The following is a 9,464-nucleotide window of genomic DNA, read 5'->3' on the forward strand; positions in this document are numbered from 1 at the left end:
CCTTCGGATGTGGAAAAAAACAGAATAAAACAATTACACCTGGTGGACATTCATCCGTCATGCCTGAAGGGTTCCGCTATCAACTGTGGGCCGGTTAGCTCAGTTGGTTAGAGCATGGTGCTAATAACGCCAAGGTCGCGGGTTCGATCCCCGTACGGGCCAAAAGTTCTTCTCTTTGTTTTGCTATATCATGCTTTCAGACGGTCATCTGTCAAGCAGAGGCAAATGGTGAATCAGGTAAATAACGTACACTGAAGTTATATACTCAAACTTATAGTTTTTAAAGCTGTTCTCAGTGGCATTCACACAGTCCAAACCTTCGTTGGAGAATGCGGGCATCGATCCCGCTACCTCTCGCATGCTAAGCGAGCGCTCTACCATTTGAGCTAATTCCCCTTGAAGAAACAGGAGCTGTTAGCCTCTCATGACAACAGCATAACATTTAGAAGGCTGAAGCATGTTGATCAGAGGTGACTCACTTCAGCAGTAGCACAGGGAGAACTATGCACAGTTTCAGGTTTCTGGGACTTCACATCACTGACAAGCTCACTCACCATGCATTCCCTAATGAAAAAGGTACAAGAACACACACACCTTCTGTGAAGATTGAGAAGGGGGCAGTATTACCATTTGCATGTTGCAGAGATTCAGCTGCACACAGCTTCCTCGTTAGTATAGTGGACAGTATCTCCGCCTGTCACGCGGAAGACCGGGGTTCGATTTCCCGACGGGGAGAGAATATGTTTTTTCTGAACCTACGGCCGAAAAACCTGAAACGGTTTTGGAGCAGCAAGGTGCGACGCGCTAAAGGCAATGCGTTGGCCGGGAATCGAACCCGGGTCAACTGCTTGGAAGGCAGCTATGCTCACCACTATACCACCAACGCCACAAACAAGCACACCATTGTTTTGCTGAAAGACCCTCAGTGCAAATTTTCCCCTGGGAAAGATGACCAAACTCTGTCATTTCCACTGCGGGACACATGCACGCTTGGTGGAAAATTGTGGTTTCTGTAGTGTAGTGGTCATCACGTTCGCCTTACACGCGAAAGGTCCCTGGTTCGAAACCAGGCAGAAACATGCCTTTAGTTCTTGTCTTTTGTCTGACACTATGGGCAAGCCTGTCATCACACCTCATTAGTAGATGGGAACAATCTATATTTTGTGTTAGGCCTTATTAAGACAATTGCGAGCACAGGAAGCAATCATGCCATCCCCGTGCTGTTGTTGTGCCTTCTGCGCTCGGCTTCGGATGTGGAAAAAAAACAGAATAAAACAATTACACCTGGTGGACATTCATCCGTCATGCCTGAAGGGTTCCGCTATCAACTGTGGGCCGGTTAGCTCAGTTGGTTAGAGCGTGGTGCTAATAACGCCAAGGTCGCGGGTTCGATTCCCGTACGGGCCAAAAGTTCTTCTCTTTGTTTTGCTATATCATGCTTTCAGACGGTCATCTGTCAAGCAGAGGCAAATGGTGAGTCAGGTAAATAACGTACACTGAAGTTATACACTCAAACTTACAGTTTTTAAAGCTGTTCTCAGTGGCATTCACACAGTCAAAACCTTCGTTGGAGAATGCGGGCATCGATCCCGCTACCTCTCGCATGCTAAGCGAGCGCTCTACCATTTGAGCTAATTCCCCTTGAAGAAACAGGAGCTGTTAGCCTCTCATGACAACAGCATAACATTTAGAAGGCTGAAGCATGTTGATCAGAGGTGACTCACTTCAGCAGTAGCACAGGGAGAACTATGCACAGTTTCAGGTTTCTGGGACTTCACATCACTGACAAGCTCACTCACCATGCATTCCCTAATGAAAAAGGTACAAGAACACACACACCTTCTGTGAAGATTGAGAAGGGGGCAGTATTACCATTTGCATGTTGCAGAGATTCAGCTGCACACAGCTTCCTCGTTAGTATAGTGGACAGTATCTCCGCCTGTCACGCGGAAGACCGGGGTTCGATTTCCCGACGGGGAGAGAATATGTTTTTTCTGAACCTACGGCCGAAAAACCTGAAACGGTTTTGGAGCAGCAAGGTGCGACGCGCTAAAGGCAATGCGTTGGCCGGGAATCGAACCCGGGTCAACTGCTTGGAAGGCAGCTATGCTCACCACTATACCACCAACGCCACAAACAAGCACACCATTGTTTTGCTGAAAGACCCTCAGTGCAAATTTTCCCCTGGGAAAGATGACCAAACTCTGTCATTTCCACTGCGGGACACATGCACGCTTGGTGGAAAATTGTGGTTTCTGTAGTGTAGTGGTCATCACGTTCGCCTTACACGCGAAAGGTCCCTGGTTCGAAACCAGGCAGAAACATGCCTTTAGTTCTTGTCTTTTGTCTGACACTATGGGCAAGCCTGTCATCACACCTCATTAGTAGATGGGAACAATCTATATTTTGTGTTAGGCCTTATTAAGACAATTGCGAGCACAGGAAGCAATCATGCCATCCCCGTGCTGTTGTTGTGCCTTCTGCGCTCGGCTTCGGATGTGGAAAAAAAACAGAATAAAACAATTACACCTGGTGGACATTCATCCGTCATGCCTGAAGGGTTCCGCTATCAACTGTGGGCCGGTTAGCTCAGTTGGTTAGAGCGTGGTGCTAATAACGCCAAGGTCGCGGGTTCGATCCCCGTACGGGCCAAAAGTTCTTCTCTTTGTTTTGCTATATCATGCTTTCAGACGGCCATCTTGTCAAGCAGAGGCAAATGGTGAATCAGGTAAATAACGTACACTGAAGTTATACACTCAAACTTATAGTTTTTAAAGCTGTTCTCAGTGGCATTCACACAGTCAAAACCTTCGTTGGAGAATGCGGGCATCGATCCCGCTACCTCTCGCATGCTAAGCGAGCGCTCTACCATTTGAGCTAATTCCCCTTGAAGAAACAGGAGCTGTTAGCCTCTCATGACAACAGCATAACATTTAGAAGGCTGAAGCATGTTGATCAGAGGTGACTCACTTCAGCAGTAGCACAGGGAGAACTATGCACAGTTTCAGGTTTCTGGGACTTCACATCACTGACAAGCTCACTCACCATGCATTCCCTAATGAAAAAGGCACAAGAACACACACACCTTCTGTGAAGATTGAGAAGGGGCCAGTATTACCTGTTGCATGTTGCAGAGATTCAGCTGCACACAGCTTCCTCGTTAGTATAGTGGACAGTATCTCCGCCTGTCACGCGGAAGACCGGGGTTCGATTCCCCGATGGGGAGAGAATATGTTTTTTCTGAACCTACGGCCGAAAAACCTGAAAAGGTTTTGGATCAGCAAGGTGCGACGCGCTAAAGGCAATGCGTTGGCCGGGAATCGAACCCGGGTCAACTGCTTGGAAGGCAGCTATGCTCACCACAATACCACCAACGCCACAAACAAGCACACCATTGTTTTGCTGAAAGACCCTCAGTGTAAATTTTCCCCTGGGAAAGATGACCAAACTCTGTCATTTCCACTGCGGGACACATGCACGCTTGGTGGAAAATTGTGGTTTCTGTAGTGTAGTGGTCATCACGTTCGCCTTACACGCGAAAGGTCCCGGGTTCGAAACCAGGCAGAAACATGCCTTTAGTTCTTGTCTTTTGTCTGACACTATGGGCAAGCCTGTCATCACACCTCATTAGTAGATGGGAACAATCTATATTTTGTGTTAGGCCTTATTAAGACAATTGCGAGCACAGGAAGCAATCATGCCATCCCCGTGCTGTTGCTGTGCCTTCTGCGCTTGCCTTCGGATGTGGAAAAAACAGAATAAAACAATTACACCTGGTGGACATTCATCCGTCATGCCTGAAGGGTTTCGCTATCAACTGTGGGCCGGTTAGCTCAGTTGGTTAGAGCGTGGTGCTAATAACGCCAAGGTCGCGGGTTCGATCCCCGTACGGGCCAAAAGTTCTTCTCTTTGTTTTGCTATATCATGCTTTCAGACGGTCATCTGTCAAGCAGAGGCAAATGGTGAATCAGGTAAATAACGTACACTGAAGTTATACACTCAAACTTACAGTTTTTAAAGCTGTTCTCAGTGGCATTCACACAGTCAAAACCTTCGTTGGAGAATGCGGGCATCGATCCCGCTACCTCTCGCATGCTAAGCGAGCGCTCTACCATTTGAGCTAATTCCCCTTGAAGAAACAGGAGCTGTTAGCCTCTCATGACAACAGCATAACATTTAGAAGGCTGAAGCATGTTGATCAGAGGTGACTCACTTCAGCAGTAGCACAGGGAGAACTATGCACAGTTTCAGGTTTCTGGGACTTCACATCACTGACAAGCTCACTCACCATGCATTCCCTAATGAAAAAGGCACAAGAACACACACACCTTCTGTGAAGATTGAGAAGGGGCCAGTATTACCTGTTGCATGTTGCAGAGATTCAGCTGCACACAGCTTCCTCGTTAGTATAGTGGACAGTATCTCCGCCTGTCACGCGGAAGACCGGGGTTTGATTCCCCGACGGGGAGAGAATATGTTTTTTCTGAACCTACGGCCGAAAAACCTGAAAAGGTTTTGGATCAGCAAGGTGCGACGCGCTAAAGGCAATGCGTTGGCCGGGAATTGAACCCGGGTCAACTGCTTGGAAGGCAGCTATGCTCACCACTATACCACCAACGCCACAAAAAAGCACACCATTGTTTTGCTGAAAGACCCTCAGTGTAAATTTTCCCCTGGGAAAGATGACCAAACTCTGTCATTTCCACTGCGGGACACATGCACGCTTGGTGGAAAATTGTGGTTTCTGTAGTGTAGTGGTCATCACGTTCGCCTTACACGCGAAAGGTCCCTGGTTCGAAACCAGGCAGAAACATGCCTTTAGTTCTTGTCTTTTGTCTGACACTATGGGCAAGCCTGTCATCACACCTCATTAGTAGATGGGAACAATCTATATTTTGTGTTAGGCCTTATTAAGACAATTGCGAGCACAGGAAGCAATCATGCCATCCCCGTGCTGTTGTTGTGCCTTCTGCGCTTGCCTTCGGATGTGGAAAAAAACAGAATAAAACAATTACACCTGGTGGACATTCATCCGTCATGCCTGAAGGGTTCCGCTATCAACTGTGGGCCGGTTAGCTCAGTTGGTTAGAGCATGGTGCTAATAACGCCAAGGTCGCGGGTTCGATCCCCGTACGGGCCAAAAGTTCTTCTCTTTGTTTTGCTATATCATGCTTTCAGACGGTCATCTGTCAAGCAGAGGCAAATGGTGAATCAGGTAAATAACGTACACTGAAGTTATATACTCAAACTTATAGTTTTTAAAGCTGTTCTCAGTGGCATTCACACAGTCCAAACCTTCGTTGGAGAATGCGGGCATCGATCCCGCTACCTCTCGCATGCTAAGCGAGCGCTCTACCATTTGAGCTAATTCCCCTTGAAGAAACAGGAGCTGTTAGCCTCTCATGACAACAGCATAACATTTAGAAGGCTGAAGCATGTTGATCAGAGGTGACTCACTTCAGCAGTAGCACAGGGAGAACTATGCACAGTTTCAGGTTTCTGGGACTTCACATCACTGACAAGCTCACTCACCATGCATTCCCTAATGAAAAAGGTACAAGAACACACACACCTTCTGTGAAGATTGAGAAGGGGGCAGTATTACCATTTGCATGTTGCAGAGATTCAGCTGCACACAGCTTCCTCGTTAGTATAGTGGACAGTATCTCCGCCTGTCACGCGGAAGACCGGGGTTCGATTTCCCGACGGGGAGAGAATATGTTTTTTCTGAACCTACGGCCGAAAAACCTGAAACGGTTTTGGAGCAGCAAGGTGCGACGCGCTAAAGGCAATGCGTTGGCCGGGAATCGAACCCGGGTCAACTGCTTGGAAGGCAGCTATGCTCACCACTATACCACCAACGCCACAAACAAGCACACCATTGTTTTGCTGAAAGACCCTCAGTGCAAATTTTCCCCTGGGAAAGATGACCAAACTCTGTCATTTCCACTGCGGGACACATGCACGCTTGGTGGAAAATTGTGGTTTCTGTAGTGTAGTGGTCATCACGTTCGCCTTACACGCGAAAGGTCCCTGGTTCGAAACCAGGCAGAAACATGCCTTTAGTTCTTGTCTTTTGTCTGACACTATGGGCAAGCCTGTCATCACACCTCATTAGTAGATGGGAACAATCTATATTTTGTGTTAGGCCTTATTAAGACAATTGCGAGCACAGGAAGCAATCATGCCATCCCCGTGCTGTTGTTGTGCCTTCTGCGCTCGGCTTCGGATGTGGAAAAAAAACAGAATAAAACAATTACACCTGGTGGACATTCATCCGTCATGCCTGAAGGGTTCCGCTATCAACTGTGGGCCGGTTAGCTCAGTTGGTTAGAGCGTGGTGCTAATAACGCCAAGGTCGCGGGTTCGATTCCCGTACGGGCCAAAAGTTCTTCTCTTTGTTTTGCTATATCATGCTTTCAGACGGTCATCTGTCAAGCAGAGGCAAATGGTGAGTCAGGTAAATAACGTACACTGAAGTTATACACTCAAACTTACAGTTTTTAAAGCTGTTCTCAGTGGCATTCACACAGTCAAAACCTTCGTTGGAGAATGCGGGCATCGATCCCGCTACCTCTCGCATGCTAAGCGAGCGCTCTACCATTTGAGCTAATTCCCCTTGAAGAAACAGGAGCTGTTAGCCTCTCATGACAACAGCATAACATTTAGAAGGCTGAAGCATGTTGATCAGAGGTGACTCACTTCAGCAGTAGCACAGGGAGAACTATGCACAGTTTCAGGTTTCTGGGACTTCACATCACTGACAAGCTCACTCACCATGCATTCCCTAATGAAAAAGGTACAAGAACACACACACCTTCTGTGAAGATTGAGAAGGGGGCAGTATTACCATTTGCATGTTGCAGAGATTCAGCTGCACACAGCTTCCTCGTTAGTATAGTGGACAGTATCTCCGCCTGTCACGCGGAAGACCGGGGTTCGATTTCCCGACGGGGAGAGAATATGTTTTTTCTGAACCTACGGCCGAAAAACCTGAAACGGTTTTGGAGCAGCAAGGTGCGACGCGCTAAAGGCAATGCGTTGGCCGGGAATCGAACCCGGGTCAACTGCTTGGAAGGCAGCTATGCTCACCACTATACCACCAACGCCACAAACAAGCACACCATTGTTTTGCTGAAAGACCCTCAGTGCAAATTTTCCCCTGGGAAAGATGACCAAACTCTGTCATTTCCACTGCGGGACACATGCACGCTTGGTGGAAAATTGTGGTTTCTGTAGTGTAGTGGTCATTACGTTCGCCTTACACGCGAAAGGTCCCTGGCTCGAAACCAGGCAGAAACATGCCTTTAGTTCTTGTCTTTTGTCTGACACTATGGCAAAGCCTGTCATCACACCTCATTAGTAGATGGGAACAATCTATATTTTGTGTTAGGCCTTATTAAGACAATTGCGAGCACAGGAAGCAATCATGCCATCCCCGTGCTGTTGTTGTGCCTTCTGCGCTTGGCTTCGGATGTGGAAAAAACAGAATAAAACAATTACACCTGGTGGACATTCATCCGTCATGCCTGAAGGGTTCTGCTATCAACTGTGGGCCGGTTAGCTCAGTTGGTTAGAGCGTGGTGCTAATAACGCCAAGGTCGCGGGTTCGATCCCCGTACGGGCCAAAAGTTCTTCTCTTTGTTTTGCTATATCATGCTTTCAGACGGTCATCTGTCAAGCAGAGGCAAATGGTGAGTCAGGTAAATAACGTACACTGAAGTTATACACTCAAACTTACAGTTTTTAAAGCTGTTCTCAGTGGCATTCACACAGTCAAAACCTTCGTTGGAGAATGCGGGCATCGATCCCGCTACCTCTCGCATGCTAAGCGAGCGCTCTACCATTTGAGCTAATTCCCCTTGAAGAAACAGGAGCTGTTAGCCTCTCATGACAACAGCATAACATTTAGAAGGCTGAAGCATGTTGATCAGAGGTGACTCACTTCAGCAGTAGCACAGGGAGAACTATGCACAGTTTCAGGTTTCTGGGACTTCACATCACTGACAAGCTCACTCACCATGCATTCCCTAATGAAAAAGGCACAAGAACACACACACCTTCTGTGAAGATTGAGAAGGGGCCAGTATTACCTGTTGCATGTTGCAGAGATTCAGCTGCACACAGCTTCCTCGTTAGTATAGTGGACAGTATCTCCGCCTGTCACGCGGAAGACCGGGGTTCGATTCCCCGACGGGGAGAGAATATGTTTTTTCTGAACCTACGGCCGAAAAACCTGAAAAGGTTTTGGATCAGCAAGGTGCGACGCGCTAAAGGCAATGCGTTGGCCGGGAATTGAACCCGGGTCAACTGCTTGGAAGGCAGCTATGCTCACCACTATACCACCAACGCCACAAAAAAGCACACCATTGTTTTGCTGAAAGACCCTCAGTGTAAATTTTCCCCTGGGAAAGATGACCAAACTCTGTCATTTCCACTGCGGGACACATGCACGCTTGGTGGAAAATTGTGGTTTCTGTAGTGTAGTGGTCATCACGTTCGCCTTACACGCGAAAGGTCCCTGGTTCGAAACCAGGCAGAAACATGCCTTTAGTTCTTGTCTTTTGTCTGACACTATGGGCAAGCCTGTCATCACACCTCATTAGTAGATGGGAACAATCTATATTTTGTGTTAGGCCTTATTAAGACAATTGCGAGCACAGGAAGCAATCATGCCATCCCCGTGCTGTTGTTGTGCCTTCTGCGCTTGCCTTCGGATGTGGAAAAAAACAGAATAAAACAATTACACCTGGTGGACATTCATCCGTCATGCCTGAAGGGTTCCGCTATCAACTGTGGGCCGGTTAGCTCAGTTGGTTAGAGCATGGTGCTAATAACGCCAAGGTCGCGGGTTCGATCCCCGTACGGGCCAAAAGTTCTTCTCTTTGTTTTGCTATATCATGCTTTCAGACGGTCATCTGTCAAGCAGAGGCAAATGGTGAATCAGGTAAATAACGTACACTGAAGTTATATACTCAAACTTATAGTTTTTAAAGCTGTTCTCAGTGGCATTCACACAGTCCAAACCTTCGTTGGAGAATGCGGGCATCGATCCCGCTACCTCTCGCATGCTAAGCGAGCGCTCTACCATTTGAGCTAATTCCCCTTGAAGAAACAGGAGCTGTTAGCCTCTCATGACAACAGCATAACATTTAGAAGGCTGAAGCATGTTGATCAGAGGTGACTCACTTCAGCAGTAGCACAGGGAGAACTATGCACAGTTTCAGGTTTCTGGGACTTCACATCACTGACAAGCTCACTCACCATGCATTCCCTAATGAAAAAGGTACAAGAACACACACACCTTCTGTGAAGATTGAGAAGGGGGCAGTATTACCATTTGCATGTTGCAGAGATTCAGCTGCACACAGCTTCCTCGTTAGTATAGTGGACAGTATCTCCGCCTGTCACGCGGAAGACCGGGGTTCGATTTCCCGACGGGGAGAGAATATGTTTTTTCTGAA

General features: G+C 47.6%; 23 non-coding genes across 23 annotated transcripts; 11 read left to right on the forward strand and 12 right to left on the reverse strand.

The window, feature by feature from the left end:
• Window positions 1-323: 323 nt before the first annotated feature.
• On the reverse strand, window positions 324-396 carry trnaa-agc (transfer RNA alanine (anticodon AGC)). Its single transcript has one exon. It is a non-coding gene; the product is annotated as a tRNA-Ala (tRNA).
• A 418-nt stretch (window positions 397-814) lies between these two features.
• Window positions 815-886, reverse strand: trnag-ucc (transfer RNA glycine (anticodon UCC)). Its single transcript has one exon. It is a non-coding gene; the product is annotated as a tRNA-Gly (tRNA).
• Window positions 887-1,006: 120 nt separating this feature from the next.
• On the forward strand, window positions 1,007-1,079 carry trnav-uac (transfer RNA valine (anticodon UAC)). The gene has a single exon. It is a non-coding gene; the product is annotated as a tRNA-Val (tRNA).
• Window positions 1,080-1,333: 254 nt separating this feature from the next.
• On the forward strand, window positions 1,334-1,407 carry trnai-aau (transfer RNA isoleucine (anticodon AAU)). The gene has a single exon. It is a non-coding gene; the product is annotated as a tRNA-Ile (tRNA).
• Window positions 1,408-1,568: 161 nt separating this feature from the next.
• On the reverse strand, window positions 1,569-1,641 carry trnaa-agc (transfer RNA alanine (anticodon AGC)). The gene has a single exon. It is a non-coding gene; the product is annotated as a tRNA-Ala (tRNA).
• A 418-nt stretch (window positions 1,642-2,059) lies between these two features.
• On the reverse strand, window positions 2,060-2,131 carry trnag-ucc (transfer RNA glycine (anticodon UCC)). Its single transcript has one exon. It is a non-coding gene; the product is annotated as a tRNA-Gly (tRNA).
• Window positions 2,132-2,251: 120 nt separating this feature from the next.
• trnav-uac (transfer RNA valine (anticodon UAC)) lies at window positions 2,252-2,324 on the forward strand. The gene has a single exon. It is a non-coding gene; the product is annotated as a tRNA-Val (tRNA).
• Window positions 2,325-2,578: 254 nt separating this feature from the next.
• Window positions 2,579-2,652, forward strand: trnai-aau (transfer RNA isoleucine (anticodon AAU)). Its single transcript has one exon. It is a non-coding gene; the product is annotated as a tRNA-Ile (tRNA).
• Window positions 2,653-2,814: 162 nt separating this feature from the next.
• trnaa-agc (transfer RNA alanine (anticodon AGC)) lies at window positions 2,815-2,887 on the reverse strand. The gene has a single exon. It is a non-coding gene; the product is annotated as a tRNA-Ala (tRNA).
• Window positions 2,888-3,822: 935 nt separating this feature from the next.
• Window positions 3,823-3,896, forward strand: trnai-aau (transfer RNA isoleucine (anticodon AAU)). The gene has a single exon. It is a non-coding gene; the product is annotated as a tRNA-Ile (tRNA).
• A 161-nt stretch (window positions 3,897-4,057) lies between these two features.
• trnaa-agc (transfer RNA alanine (anticodon AGC)) lies at window positions 4,058-4,130 on the reverse strand. Its single transcript has one exon. It is a non-coding gene; the product is annotated as a tRNA-Ala (tRNA).
• Window positions 4,131-4,740: 610 nt separating this feature from the next.
• trnav-uac (transfer RNA valine (anticodon UAC)) lies at window positions 4,741-4,813 on the forward strand. The gene has a single exon. It is a non-coding gene; the product is annotated as a tRNA-Val (tRNA).
• Window positions 4,814-5,301: 488 nt separating this feature from the next.
• trnaa-agc (transfer RNA alanine (anticodon AGC)) lies at window positions 5,302-5,374 on the reverse strand. The gene has a single exon. It is a non-coding gene; the product is annotated as a tRNA-Ala (tRNA).
• A 418-nt stretch (window positions 5,375-5,792) lies between these two features.
• Window positions 5,793-5,864, reverse strand: trnag-ucc (transfer RNA glycine (anticodon UCC)). The gene has a single exon. It is a non-coding gene; the product is annotated as a tRNA-Gly (tRNA).
• Window positions 5,865-5,984: 120 nt separating this feature from the next.
• trnav-uac (transfer RNA valine (anticodon UAC)) lies at window positions 5,985-6,057 on the forward strand. The gene has a single exon. It is a non-coding gene; the product is annotated as a tRNA-Val (tRNA).
• A 254-nt stretch (window positions 6,058-6,311) lies between these two features.
• trnai-aau (transfer RNA isoleucine (anticodon AAU)) lies at window positions 6,312-6,385 on the forward strand. Its single transcript has one exon. It is a non-coding gene; the product is annotated as a tRNA-Ile (tRNA).
• Window positions 6,386-6,546: 161 nt separating this feature from the next.
• trnaa-agc (transfer RNA alanine (anticodon AGC)) lies at window positions 6,547-6,619 on the reverse strand. Its single transcript has one exon. It is a non-coding gene; the product is annotated as a tRNA-Ala (tRNA).
• Window positions 6,620-7,037: 418 nt separating this feature from the next.
• Window positions 7,038-7,109, reverse strand: trnag-ucc (transfer RNA glycine (anticodon UCC)). Its single transcript has one exon. It is a non-coding gene; the product is annotated as a tRNA-Gly (tRNA).
• A 445-nt stretch (window positions 7,110-7,554) lies between these two features.
• trnai-aau (transfer RNA isoleucine (anticodon AAU)) lies at window positions 7,555-7,628 on the forward strand. The gene has a single exon. It is a non-coding gene; the product is annotated as a tRNA-Ile (tRNA).
• A 161-nt stretch (window positions 7,629-7,789) lies between these two features.
• trnaa-agc (transfer RNA alanine (anticodon AGC)) lies at window positions 7,790-7,862 on the reverse strand. The gene has a single exon. It is a non-coding gene; the product is annotated as a tRNA-Ala (tRNA).
• Window positions 7,863-8,129: 267 nt separating this feature from the next.
• On the forward strand, window positions 8,130-8,201 carry trnad-guc (transfer RNA aspartic acid (anticodon GUC)). The gene has a single exon. It is a non-coding gene; the product is annotated as a tRNA-Asp (tRNA).
• A 271-nt stretch (window positions 8,202-8,472) lies between these two features.
• On the forward strand, window positions 8,473-8,545 carry trnav-uac (transfer RNA valine (anticodon UAC)). Its single transcript has one exon. It is a non-coding gene; the product is annotated as a tRNA-Val (tRNA).
• A 488-nt stretch (window positions 8,546-9,033) lies between these two features.
• Window positions 9,034-9,106, reverse strand: trnaa-agc (transfer RNA alanine (anticodon AGC)). Its single transcript has one exon. It is a non-coding gene; the product is annotated as a tRNA-Ala (tRNA).
• Window positions 9,107-9,464: the final 358 nt, after the last annotated feature.

This window comes from Astyanax mexicanus, unplaced genomic scaffold, assembly GCF_023375975.1.
Source record: "Astyanax mexicanus isolate ESR-SI-001 unplaced genomic scaffold, AstMex3_surface scaffold_31, whole genome shotgun sequence".
Classification (NCBI taxonomy): domain Eukaryota; kingdom Metazoa; phylum Chordata; class Actinopteri; order Characiformes; family Acestrorhamphidae; genus Astyanax; species Astyanax mexicanus.